The 12270-nt window shown below is 46.2% G+C and overlaps 1 protein-coding gene across 2 annotated transcripts in view; it reads right to left on the bottom strand.

The window, feature by feature from the left end:
• LOC120958566 (bone morphogenetic protein receptor type-1B) overlaps positions 1-12270 on the bottom strand; it is a 135795-nt gene that overhangs the window by 66766 nt on the left and 56759 nt on the right. The window lies entirely within an intron of this gene.

Here is a 12270-nt window from a genome sequence, read left to right as displayed (position 1 = left end):
AGGGGGGGGGGGGGGGGGGTCAACACGATTCAAACTAGATGGCTTTCTCTATTTTGAATGTTGATTTCTGAAGGTAACAGAATAATTTAAAGCATATCTCTTCTTCTAGCAATAGTGATCACTACTAAGATATATGGTACCTGATAACCGAATAAAATTGTTAAAAAACGAAAATATTACAAAGTTCTTATCGAAAAGTCTTACAGCAACTGCAACACAGTACGACTTTGTAGTGTACTGAACATGGAGGAAACTCCGCGTCCAATTTCATACCAACCGACACACAAAAGCTACATTATGCAAAACCCAAGGACTGCAGGCCGCACCCGGGTGTCACCGAACATTCTTGGGACACACTGTCTCTCCCCGACACCCACCCGCTTGCGGCACACTTCGCGCAGCCTCTGGTTGCATCTGTTTATTTGCTGCCTTTTGTTTATACGAAATCGACTCCCTTTCAGCTTCCGTTGCCGCAGAGCTGCCGGCCTAATCGGTTGCATAAACCCGACCCCATCCCGGGACGGCAATGCAATGCTACTCGATGCTGCTGCTGCTGCCACAACAGAACGACGGCAAAATGGAAGCATAAATCTCTCCTGCTTTCCATTCTTTTGCGCTCTCTTTACCCCGCCGCTCCGGCCTTTGCCAAGTGGAAGCAAAGCCTAAACAAGACTCGTCGGAAGGCATCGGATGGCCGCCCCATAGGGCCCCAAAGGCGTTGGTGGATTTGCTTCTTTGCCCATTTTTGTATTTATACTACCCCGTTTGGCCTTTACTGCTGATGCTGCCAATATAACGTGGCTGTTCCAAACATGAGACACCGGGGGTTGAGGGACCCCGAGCATTCGCAACCGTTGGCGTGAAGTTTTGAAAACCTATCCGCCGCCGGTCAGCATAACAATGCAGCATAATTTTTCCTTCCACCGCCTTGCCTTGTCCTCTTCTCGCGCGTTTGTTTGGCGCATTGCGCTGCGCAAACCACGTCGTGGTCGTCGTCGTAGCAACAACAGTCGCAAGCAGCAGGAAGCTGCACGATTGCGAACACCACGCGGAGTTCCGTTTATACTACCGTTTGCGCACACGGACTTTTGCCGCTGTGAACGTAACTTTCTGTGGTGGGGGAAAAAAAACGCAAAACAAAATCGAAGGCTCCACCAGCGCGACCGTACTGCGCTTTGGTCTCTGCTGCTGTTTGTGTACTGTTTTATTCGGTTCTCTTCTTCTGGCGTACGAAACGAAATGGCACACAAAACGGATGAAATAAACAGCCCACCGCCTGCCGAAGGGTGGTAAGGGGCTAGATTGTTATCAATCGCCGCCAACGACTGGCGTCCGGTTGACGCGCTTCCGCGGAGGTTGTTCGGTCCGTCCCGGGGGTGAAGTGGCAAGATATGAGGTCAGGGAATAAAAACCATACTGTTGGATGCTTTTAGAGTGCAAACCTGATCGTGTAGTTGTAATAAAATATCATAAATATTTCTAAAGTTGTACAAAAAAGAACAGTCCGATGGAAGAGATGCTTCCAAACATTTGCGGTTCCATCTCGTTGCCAATTTAAAGCGCCATTTCTTTCAACAATCAACACCCGGAAGAGTGTTATAAACCATGTTGGAGGATTTTGCATCTTTTATAGCGAGAGGTCAATTGATTCTTCGCCCAAGCAACGGCAGGGAAATAAATTCTACACTCCACTCTCAATAAAACATCTAAAAAAAATAATAATAATAAAAACCATACCACTGAACCAGAACGTATTGGCATAAAATGGGAAAGAAGCATAAAATCGTAAATTGCTATCGAATTGCGTTTGCATGTGGTGAGAACCATTCATCCGCATCATCACTCCATCTCCGTCCGGTTTGGAACCATTCTTCACCACGCTTCATCCCTGTCACACTGCATCACCTGGTTGAAGAACGACTTGCGGTTTCTTATGTGAGTGACTCCGGCCGAACACCTCTTCAACACCTCTCGAAAGACTGCAAACAAGCGACGAACCTTGACGAAGCAACGGAGAAAGATTCGCTAGATTTATGCTCATCCAATCCATGCAACTCATTGCCTATGCGCTATCGCTATCCTGCACTATTCAATGCTGATTATGTCCCGTCGCGCTCGTTGGAACGCTGAAATATGACCAACATAATGATGCAGCAACAGCAGCAGCAAGGCGATCATCTCCCAGGCGACGACCGTTTACGTTGCGTACGTGCGTACAGTACGTGCGACGGCGTGCGGGAAGGTTTGCGTACGTGCCCCAATGCCCCGGTGCTGGTGGTGCAAATCGACCACCAATTATGCTCCGGCTCCGAAGATTCGCCTGTTCGTTAAAGGCGCCCAGTGCAACATTTCTCACAAAACCACCAGCCATCGCTGGTTCATTGGGCAGGCGATCTGATTATTTTGCAATTTATCTTCAGTGCACACGGGCTGGTTGTTTGCGTGATTGTGTATACTCCACTCGCCCCTCAAGATCGTGGTGAGAATAAACAGAAAACACGTCTTGCGGGATGGCCAGCTCGCAGCTTAATGAGAATGCATCTTCTTTGGGTGATTTTGCAGCGCGCAAATGGACGCCCAACACTGTTGATGAACTTTTTTACGCTAAATTATACACTGCGAATAGGTTCCTTTTTTGCCCCCAAGTTTGCAAAACAAAACAAAAAACACTCGAAAAGGAGTGAATTGATATGCAAACACCCCACACGGCTCGGAGTGTGTGTGTGTGTTTAATAAACATGAATCAACAAAACGCGCGGTTTTCTAAAACAAACCGATAACAGTAAATAAAATCCTGCCCTGGCGCACGACTCCAAACGTTGGCGGCACCGAGACGCCAGCCTCGCGCGCCATCCATTTCCATTTCCATGTGGGGGCCTTGCGGAGTAGACGACCAATTGCTTTCGGCACATCATCTATTTCGTCCATCGGACGCTTCCCCGAGCTTAGCCCCCATTGGCGAAAATTTATCTCCATTTCCATGTGGTGTTTTAATTTCCCCGTAGCTGGCTCTGGCACCCCGGCCAACGGATGGTAGTTAAAAACGGGTCGTAAAATAATTTAGCTTTTATTGCAGGTTACAAACTGTAAACGATTGTCCCCCGTGTCTCGGGGGAGTTTGCAAAACAAAAACCTGGACTTTCTACACAAAAAAACACACATTTCATTTCAGTTGGTGTTGTGATTTTGTTTTGTTTTTGGGTCTGAAAGTCGTCTGCGTGGACCCCAAAAAACAAAACCGATAAATTTTTATTTTATAGGGCTGAATCATCCATACCGCGTCCTCCGCGTCCTTTGTGTGGTTAATAAATTTTGTGAGGAGACCGATTAACCGGGGGTGTGTATTGGACGATTTCGGCGCATTCGGTCGAAACACCACTCATTGACATTAGCGCAGAATATGAATCGGTTGGGTGAAAATTAATTTTATATCCAAATAGTGTTGGCCCGCGGTCGAAGAACGATCTTGCGACGGAAGAAAACCAACCCATTGATGAACTCCGTTCGTGTTGGTTTGGGTGTCGATCACGTCGATTTATTTTAATGCTTATTATTCCATTTTTATTACACAGTTTTTGGGCAGCTTTCCTGTCCTGTGTTACTGTACACTTTCTTGGCCTTGCTTTTTATCACGAGCGCAACACGGAACTGTTAACTGATCTCTGGTTAATAAACGCTCTGTGCTGTCTGCCACAGACCCGCACGCCGGTTATTAAACGTTTCTCGCTCCAGAATTGGTTCGTGTATGGTTTGTGTGCAGAATATAACAACACAACGCCCCATATAACGATTGGAGAAGCAAGTCACCTTCAGGACACCGGAGACTTATTGCTTTGCCGATCAGTGCTTACAGATATTGGCGAGTGGCAAGTCTGTGGCGAGAACCACGAAGAAACCACAAATGGTTCGATTTCGGGTCCCTCGGGTTCTCGATTCCGTTTCGAAGTCGTCCGAGCATTACCGGCTGTACGCAAGCATCACGATCAAGGAGCGCATTTTTCGAACTCGTTTCGATTGCCTGGTGCTCTTGGTGCTTGGCTGCACTCCTGCACCTCCAGGGCGCTGGAGAAGCAACTGCAAATGTTATTTGCTGGTGAAGGATGCAGTTTTCCTCGAGAACGAACAACTCACTGATCCTATCGAGCGAGGGCTTTCGTGTTAATACGCAGGTGAATGAAGCAACGCGCTTGCTCGCTCAAGCAGTTGGAAAAAAATTGGTCAAAGTTTGTGTATTTTCTTTTTCGGGAAGAATGTTTGATGAAATGGTTTTGGGCAAATGTTTTGCTCGCTTCAAAACGGTTATCGAGATTTCCATTGAAACGCGAGAAGAGTGCCAACTGCGAACTGGGTTGCATCATAAATTAAGGCCATATTTCTGATTTCGAAGAATGCACCACTGTCGGGGTCGCGGGCCAATATTGGATTACAACCCCTTGTATGCTGAAGGCTTTTCGCGTGTGGCTTATCCTATTTTGATCCCGCAGCATGCAACGTTTGTTCTTCTGCCTCTGCCTCACCTCAAACACTCAGCGTGGCCACGCGAACTTTTAAATTGAGTTCCGTATGAATGATAAAATACATTCCCCGTGCCGAAGAGCGGGCGTTCCGTTCAAACGCACAAAATCACTGCACGCGAGAAGCGCGCGGATTGATCTGACTGTTTCGCAACGGGGCTCAGTTTCAGAACGTCGAGAAACGCCATCGTAACGAATCTGCTTTTCTACAGAAAAACCCCCACTGCCCGGTGCGCATTGTGCAGTCGGGGCGACAGCCGACAGCAGAAATGTGCACAAGATGACAGACAGCAGATATGGAGCTCGGACTCGGCCGCTTGGCGACTGTTGCTGTCTTTGCGCAATCCTATCTGTTGGGGCAGGAACGCTGCAATGTACGAAAATACTTGCTGAAATGCTTACGTGCAGTTAAGTTAAGGATGTGTTAAAGCGCGTTTTAGCGCAGCATCCAGCCTGGTTCTACAGCTCAAACCAACGGCAAACTAACGCGTGCAAGACTACGCGCAAATGTGCTATTTAACCGAGGGAGATAATATATGTACACGAAACAAAAACATACGTACGTTTTGCATGGATCAGTGAAATAAAATCGGTACCATACGTTCGCGAAGAACATCCTCCCACTTTGCGCATATGTGTGTTGCCCGAGCAACTTGATCTTGATCGTTTCTCAAACCAACACAGCAAACGCAACGTACGCAACACGTCGTCCTGTTGCTGGCGATCATAAATCATACCGTTATCGATCGTCTCTGGTGGAACCGGAATGACGCCGGACGGCATCCTTGCTTTCGGTTTCCATGCTAGCCGCCATACGTTCGATCGTGTTGCCCTGATGATGATGATGATGTTCTTGTAGTGCGCGGAGAGGATGATGGCACTCCGTCCGAAATTCCTAGATCTTTGAACGTCCGAACAGAGTTATTGAAGGTATAAAACTTTTATTTACGATCACTGCACGCCACTATCGTTTTACGATTAACACAGAAAAAAGAAAATGAATACCACGTTCGTCCCGATGTTGTGGGCATTCGAAGGTTGAAAGTGGGTTTTTGGCGACTGTGGTGGACGATCGATTTCATTCAAGATTTGCATCGGAGTAGAGATGACTCACTCGCAGCCACTTCGATTGTGGCGATTGGTTGTATTTTAATATGCAACAGCTGTTTATTAAAACGTTGATATATTATAAATTTTTAAACATATATACTGCTTTATTTCTTTTCTTTTTCATTTGCTTTCTCTTTCCACAATTTCACCATTATTTTTGTTTTACTATCTTAATTTTTCTTGGTTTTTTTAATTATTTTGTTAGCCTACCTCTACCTATTTTGTTCAATCTTCTCGATTCTTATTAACGTTTTGAAAATTTTATTGTTATGAGCCGAGATACATATCTTAATTATGCTTTATTGTTTAAGAATTATATGTAACTGTTAAGATATCTTTCTAGGCAATTCGGTATTGTTTGAGTAATATTTTCAAATCGAAAAGTAGCTAAAGTAAAAATGAAATAAAATGGAATCGGGATGATACTGTATACGAACTAATGAAGATAATCAGCACGACTCTTACAGTACAATCGTCAGGCGCACATCTTCACAACTTCATGCACACCACGTCATGGATTCAAGTCCCGTATTTGGAAGAAGGAAGTGGTCTGTTAACACAAAAATATAATAATCTCACAGTACAGTGTACACAAACACCTCGAATTACAACACGCATTTATTTAAGTAGATGTTAAACGTGGTTGGGGAATTACATGCCACACTCCTCTCCACTCACTATCATTCACATCCCACACGCGCCCAAAAAAGGAGATAGTGAAAGCAGTCGCAAAGCAGAAACATTCTTTTGATGTCTCTAGCTCCAGATTTTTATGCCTTATCGAATGAATATTGAACAACAGCAACAAAAAAATGAACTCCAATGCCAGATCCCTCTAGGTTCTTCCGACACACCGGCTGTGTGAAACCCATTGCATAACACTCCGAAACACCGGCGTTTTTATGTGCGTTTGCCTGTTTCCTATGATATGTGGGTATGTTTACGCTACGCGTACTCAATAATCTGTGATCTCCAAACTGTTTCCTTCCTTTCCAGCGCCCTGCTACAGAAAACACTGTATCAAAGGCGAGTTACCACGCGCGACATTGAGGACGTGGCGGAGAGGATGATATCGAATGTTCTTTCGTGCGGCAAACAGTTTTTTTGGGGGGAACAGTGCTCCACAAAACTCAATGGACACGGAACCCAAAACGAGACACTGTGAACGGGAGAGGCTAGCGACGATGGCGGTGCCGGTTGATATGTTGTTTGGATACAGCAGAGGCGTCAAACTGACGCGCCTTTTTTTGCTTATTTTCTACACTTCCCACTGTCCTAAACTTCCCTTCGGCCTGGTGCCTTCTTCTTATGCAGGGACTTTACGTCACACACACACACTCCAAAAACCCCCGCATCTTGCTTCGGCAACCTGGCACCTGGCAGCGTTTGGAGTATCATCGTCGTCTTCTTCTGGTTCAGTCCTTGGAGCAAACACGAACGAACGGGGGCCAAAAGGGATTGCGCCAAGAATCAGGGCCCGAAAAAAGAACCCCAACTCCCACTCCCTTCCCCATGCCCAGCCCTAAACCTACACAAAACAATCTTCCTGCTTTCTCCCTCTCTCTCTCCTTTTCCCACTTTCTCAAGCAACTGCATGAAGACGAACGTTCCAAACGGACTGAACGGAGTTGGCAAAAGCAAACTGGCGACTGGCCAAGATGCTGCGCTTCAGATTCGCAAATGCAAACGGTCGAAAATAAATCGAGAATCTACCTTTACCCCCACACTCAGCATATTGCCCTCCAACACCCATCCCTCTTCCAGCACAATGATTTGCGCCGTCTTTACCATCTCTGGCGAGGCTCCAACTCCACGCCAGCTTCTTTTTGGTGGGCACAAGTGTCAGCCCAGGACCGTCATTCTTCGCCCCCTCGCCCTCCATCCTTTCCGCTGCTTTGTGGCCTCATCTACCCTCCAGATATAGTTCCCTTCACACTGACAGCTCTTCCTGATTTTGCTGCTGCTGCTGGTGGTGGTACGAAGGTGGTATCCATATCCGCCTAGGCGTCACAGATTCGCGCGTCGTTCATCCCTTCTTGAGGAGAGGGTGTCTTGAGGATGAGGCGGTAACTGTGGTCGAGTTCTCCCGTGGACGCTCCTGCAGCCCTGCCAAGCGTATGTATGCGATATCCACTCGAACTTCCTTTTCCCGTGCGCTCCCATTTTGACGAATGACCATCATTTCTCGAAGTTTGCCGTTGGCGTGGTGCTGGGCGAGATAATAATCGTTTTCTGGCCCCCCCCCCCGTTGGTGGGGTTTCCTTTACGTTCTTTTATCTACACTTCTTACGCCTGGCAGATTCTGTAGCAGCAGCACAAGGCGTTTCGCATTTAAAAGAATTATTGGCCCGTTCTTGCTGCCCGTTCTGCTGTCCACGATCTTCTGCGATCGAGTGAGGACTACAAATCACATTAGAACCAATCATCTGGCGTGTCGGGCTGGCATCTCCTCCTGTGCACTGTTGTTGCTGTTATTGCAGGCTCTCCGTTCCGCAGCCACACCGGGGCTGTCAGTCAGAGCCCAGAGAGAGAACCGAGGGCCGGTTGCGTTCGTGCCATTCAATAGTGCCCGCGGGGCACACCTCGCCAGGTTCGGGGTGAAACTGGCAATTAATATTAACATAAGTGATATTTAGCCGTACCCGCTCTGACTACCGTTTTCGTGGCAGGATAATCACGCTTTTTTGTTGTTGGTGGAGTTGGTTTGGTTGTTGTTGTTGTTGTCGCACCAGACAAAATAAGAGTTTTGAAGAGGGAAGCAAAACAGCATCCACCTTGGCGGTGCCTGGTGGAGCCAGGCTGGCGCGTATCTTTCGGCGTTGTTGTCGGATAAGAAATCGGTCGAATGACACTTACGCGATACGCTTTTACAATGGACTAATTATGGAAATGAGCATTACCATATCAGCGAATACATTATGTACGGGGAGAGTGGTTTTTTTTAGTATAAAGTAAAACCTTCGGCTGTTGTGATTCGTTATGCAAAATGTTTAAAAAGTACACATTTGCTAAATGAACGAATAACAAATTGGTTGCCACTGTACGGTGCTGGTGCGTAATGACTACATCGAGACACATTAAAAATGGATAATGCATTAAACCAAGGCAAGGATTGTATTATTACATTGGACTGTTTTTCAATCTTTGATATTGTTCAAGGATGTTATTGAAAGAAAAATGAAATTTTAAAGCCAAATTTTAATTGAAATGTATCGAGAAATAAGTAGTAGTAACGAACGATCAGCGCATTAAAAGGTTAATCGCACATTAATAAGCAGTAGGAAATAACAATTTCTACCACAAAACAACACATATCAACAGTCCACAAATAAGCGCATAAAGCATAAACGCGAAGGGTATCAAATTATAGGGTTTAAAAACGGTCGTAAAACAAAGCGCTTGTCGTACCAATCGACACAAAAGAGGGCCATTTCCTTCAACTCCGATTAAACTCCACACTGACCATTCGAAATCATTTCATGTAGCTAGCTTGTCATGATGATTGTTTCACAATTTCTGTCCCTGGAACTATAGGGGAGCTGGTAGAATTTAAATGGCGTAAAATATTCGGTACCGCTCAGGATAGAGTTTCTTCGATTTTGCCACGCCGATAAATGCGCATAAAAGGACGCAAAAAAAAATCCCCCACTCAGAACGCAATCCAATCATCTCGATCGATAAATCTTTCGCAATTAAGCGCTCATTTTCACACCATCTCGGCGTGTTTGCGTGTGAGCCGGGTAAAGGTGTGCGCCCGCGTGTTGGAGCCTCCACCGCGCTGGGATGCCCCCGTTCATACTGATTCATCGCGGTTTTGCTCATCCCATGTTCGGGGTTTTTGCTATATTTATGGCACCCCGGGCAAAATCGATGTTTATAATCAGCATATACACGTATGATATGGTAGAGGCAAGCATCTTTTCCACTGCCTTCTGCGATCACGATACGTTCGATCGATTCATCTCGATCGGAGCTTCGAGCTTCGCAGAATACGGCTTAGTCCCGCTTAGGCGTTTTGCTAGGTTCTTTTTCTTGTAACGATAGATTTGTTATTATTTCTGATATCATCCCACCAATATTATCCAATTTTTGAGATGCTTTAATGCCCACACTTTAGAAAAGGAAAAAAGTTCTCCAATAAATTTCTCTTCAGTACATTCTTCTGTGCCGCGCGGAGTCTTTTGTGTCGCGCAAAGGAAATAACCATGCTGGCGTGAGTTACGACCATTACTACCATTGGCAAACGGCGAAGAACATGTTGGTTTGCTTGTATTGCGATTATCTACTCAGTCACACACGTGATCTTGTCATCGATCGAATATCGAACATCTGTGTCGGTGGAAATCTATACGCCCGCGTGAGTTATAACGCTTAGAAATTTGCATACCAAACGTAGAACATCTAGAGTCTAGTCTAGGTCGGTCTTCAAATCTTCAACGACCAAAAAACCCGTCATATTCGTCTCTGTCCCAAACACGCTAAACGCTAAAAGTTTGCTTCGGTTTAGTCAATGTCCGCTGGCGGGGCGAATAAATTGCCCATAAATCACTGCTCACTATTTTGGCTAATTGAAGGCTATTACGCGGGAAAATTAATGGCAAACGATCACTTGGAACAGAGGGGAAAAGGAAGAGATCGGCTCTACGAGAAACGCGCTGGTAGAGTGCCCAGATTGCCCACGACACCGAATGTCCGAGCCGTGTCATATCTAATCTAAACGTTTTTGTGCAATAAATTAACCCCTCTGCCCGACGTCGCCGTCCCCAAATGTGCGCGCCCGAGACTTGTGGCTCGGTTGTTTTTTTGAATGAACTCTCCGAAGGTGTAGGTTCTTCCCTGTCGTCCTCTGCGCAGAGTGAGATGATCAAAACTTCATCAAACCCACGAGTTATCTTTAGGTTCTTCCTTCAACGCATTTGATTACATCTGAAACGGGTGCGCGACAGTCCTCGCGGCCCGGCCGCGACTTGAGCCAACGAGATTCTTGGAGCAACCAGGAATCTCTGCCCTTTCCTCTTCCACTTTCCAAAGGGGAACCCGTTCTTTGATGGCTGTCCGCGTACATAATGCATTCTCAATGGTTGGTAGATAACGAACATTACGTTCTCTACACCCCATGAAACTACGCTGCTGCTCGTTGCTCACCATCGATCGGGTTTGATGCAAATCAATGTTTTTTTCTCTCTCTCCAGTTTCCCACTTCCCAGTGAAAGGTGGTTCCGGGTCCCAGGAAAAAAATCGAAGTTTGAAGAAGCAAGGATACGCGCCAGCTTCTTGCCGGCATCATCAAACGGCGGTCAAAGTGGAGTAATAAAAAGAAATATTGTGTCGCACGGGAGGTCTTTCAGAATGGGTGTTGGTTTAATTGGATTTCATTTTTCTTTGTCGGCACTGGATGGCGTGAGGGAGCGTCCGTTCGCACGCCGCAAGCACCTTTTGGGAGCTTTTGTGGAGGGACATTTTGGGACTGGCGGGCCGTCTAATGACCGATCATTCTCAAATTATGCTAATGGAGGTTGTTGTTGGTGGTGGACAGTGTTTGGCGGTTGTCGTCGGTGTGATGGAGCAAAAGGGGAGTTTGAAATTGAATGAATTTTCTCTGTGTTCTTACCGGTTGGAATGTTGTGGAAGATAAGCGCACTATCACTAGCGAAGGAGGTGATCATTGTCGGGTGAAAGATCCGCGTTCAAAAGTTAAATTAAAAAATAAATATTAAAATGATGCTTTATCAAAGTCTTCGAAGCTATCTGCGATCACCTCCAAAACTATTTGGTGACCTTTAGGTACGATCTCAAATATGTATGTGACTCTAATTCCATCTAACCACACCACAAAATACCCACAGCTTGATTTAACGTCTAACGCCATTACAACTTCACCATCGCCACCTTCAATCCTATTATGGGAATCAGCGCCATAATAATAATCAAAGACGAAATCCCCCTTGGGACAAGACAAAAGATTATGATAATTTATCCACCAAACCACGGGGTCATTCATGTCACCAAAACATTAACCGTGGCGATCATCAGAGCCGTGGCCGAAGGATAATAATGTCTCACCACACCACGGAGTAGTAGTGGTAGCTCCTAAGCGCTGAACGTTCGCTTCCATTTTTAGGCATTCCGGATGGCGCCTGCCAAAATGTCGTTTGATAATCAGCATATAACGTTTATTTTTGAGCGGCAAAAAATGGCAGCTGCTTATGCGCTATAGGAAAAGGATCGCTCATCTTGCGACTTTCCCGCGAGCGCGCCCTGTTGCTGCGGGAGGCAAATTGGAGAGAAATTTAACGAAACGCCATTAAAACGCAGCACCACGCCGTCAAACGTTTTCACGCGCCAGCCAAGCTGCCGGGATTTAGCAGCTGGGCGCGCGCGTTCGTGTCTGTACGAGGATATAATCGTCCGATAATCAGTCGCTTGGAGGGGTTGGATTAGGACCGCAAGCGTGAAGCGTTTCCAAAAGCCACATAATCTAGCTTCTACAAAGACGAAGCTCACCATTCACGGTGCGTATCAATAAAGATCACCAATCCAAGTATCCATAATTCCGGCCCATTTTGAGCGCCTGATCCACCAAAAAAAAAAAAGCTTCCTAAGCCACCCCCGAGGCACCTTGGACGGCTTGGCTGTGGACGGCTTC

The sequence above is a fragment of the Anopheles coluzzii genome, chromosome 3 (genome assembly GCF_943734685.1).
Source record: "Anopheles coluzzii chromosome 3, AcolN3, whole genome shotgun sequence".
Lineage (NCBI taxonomy): Eukaryota > Metazoa > Arthropoda > Insecta > Diptera > Culicidae > Anopheles > Anopheles coluzzii.
Note: the sequence above shows the minus strand (reverse complement) of the source record. Positions and strands in the feature narration are given on the sequence as shown.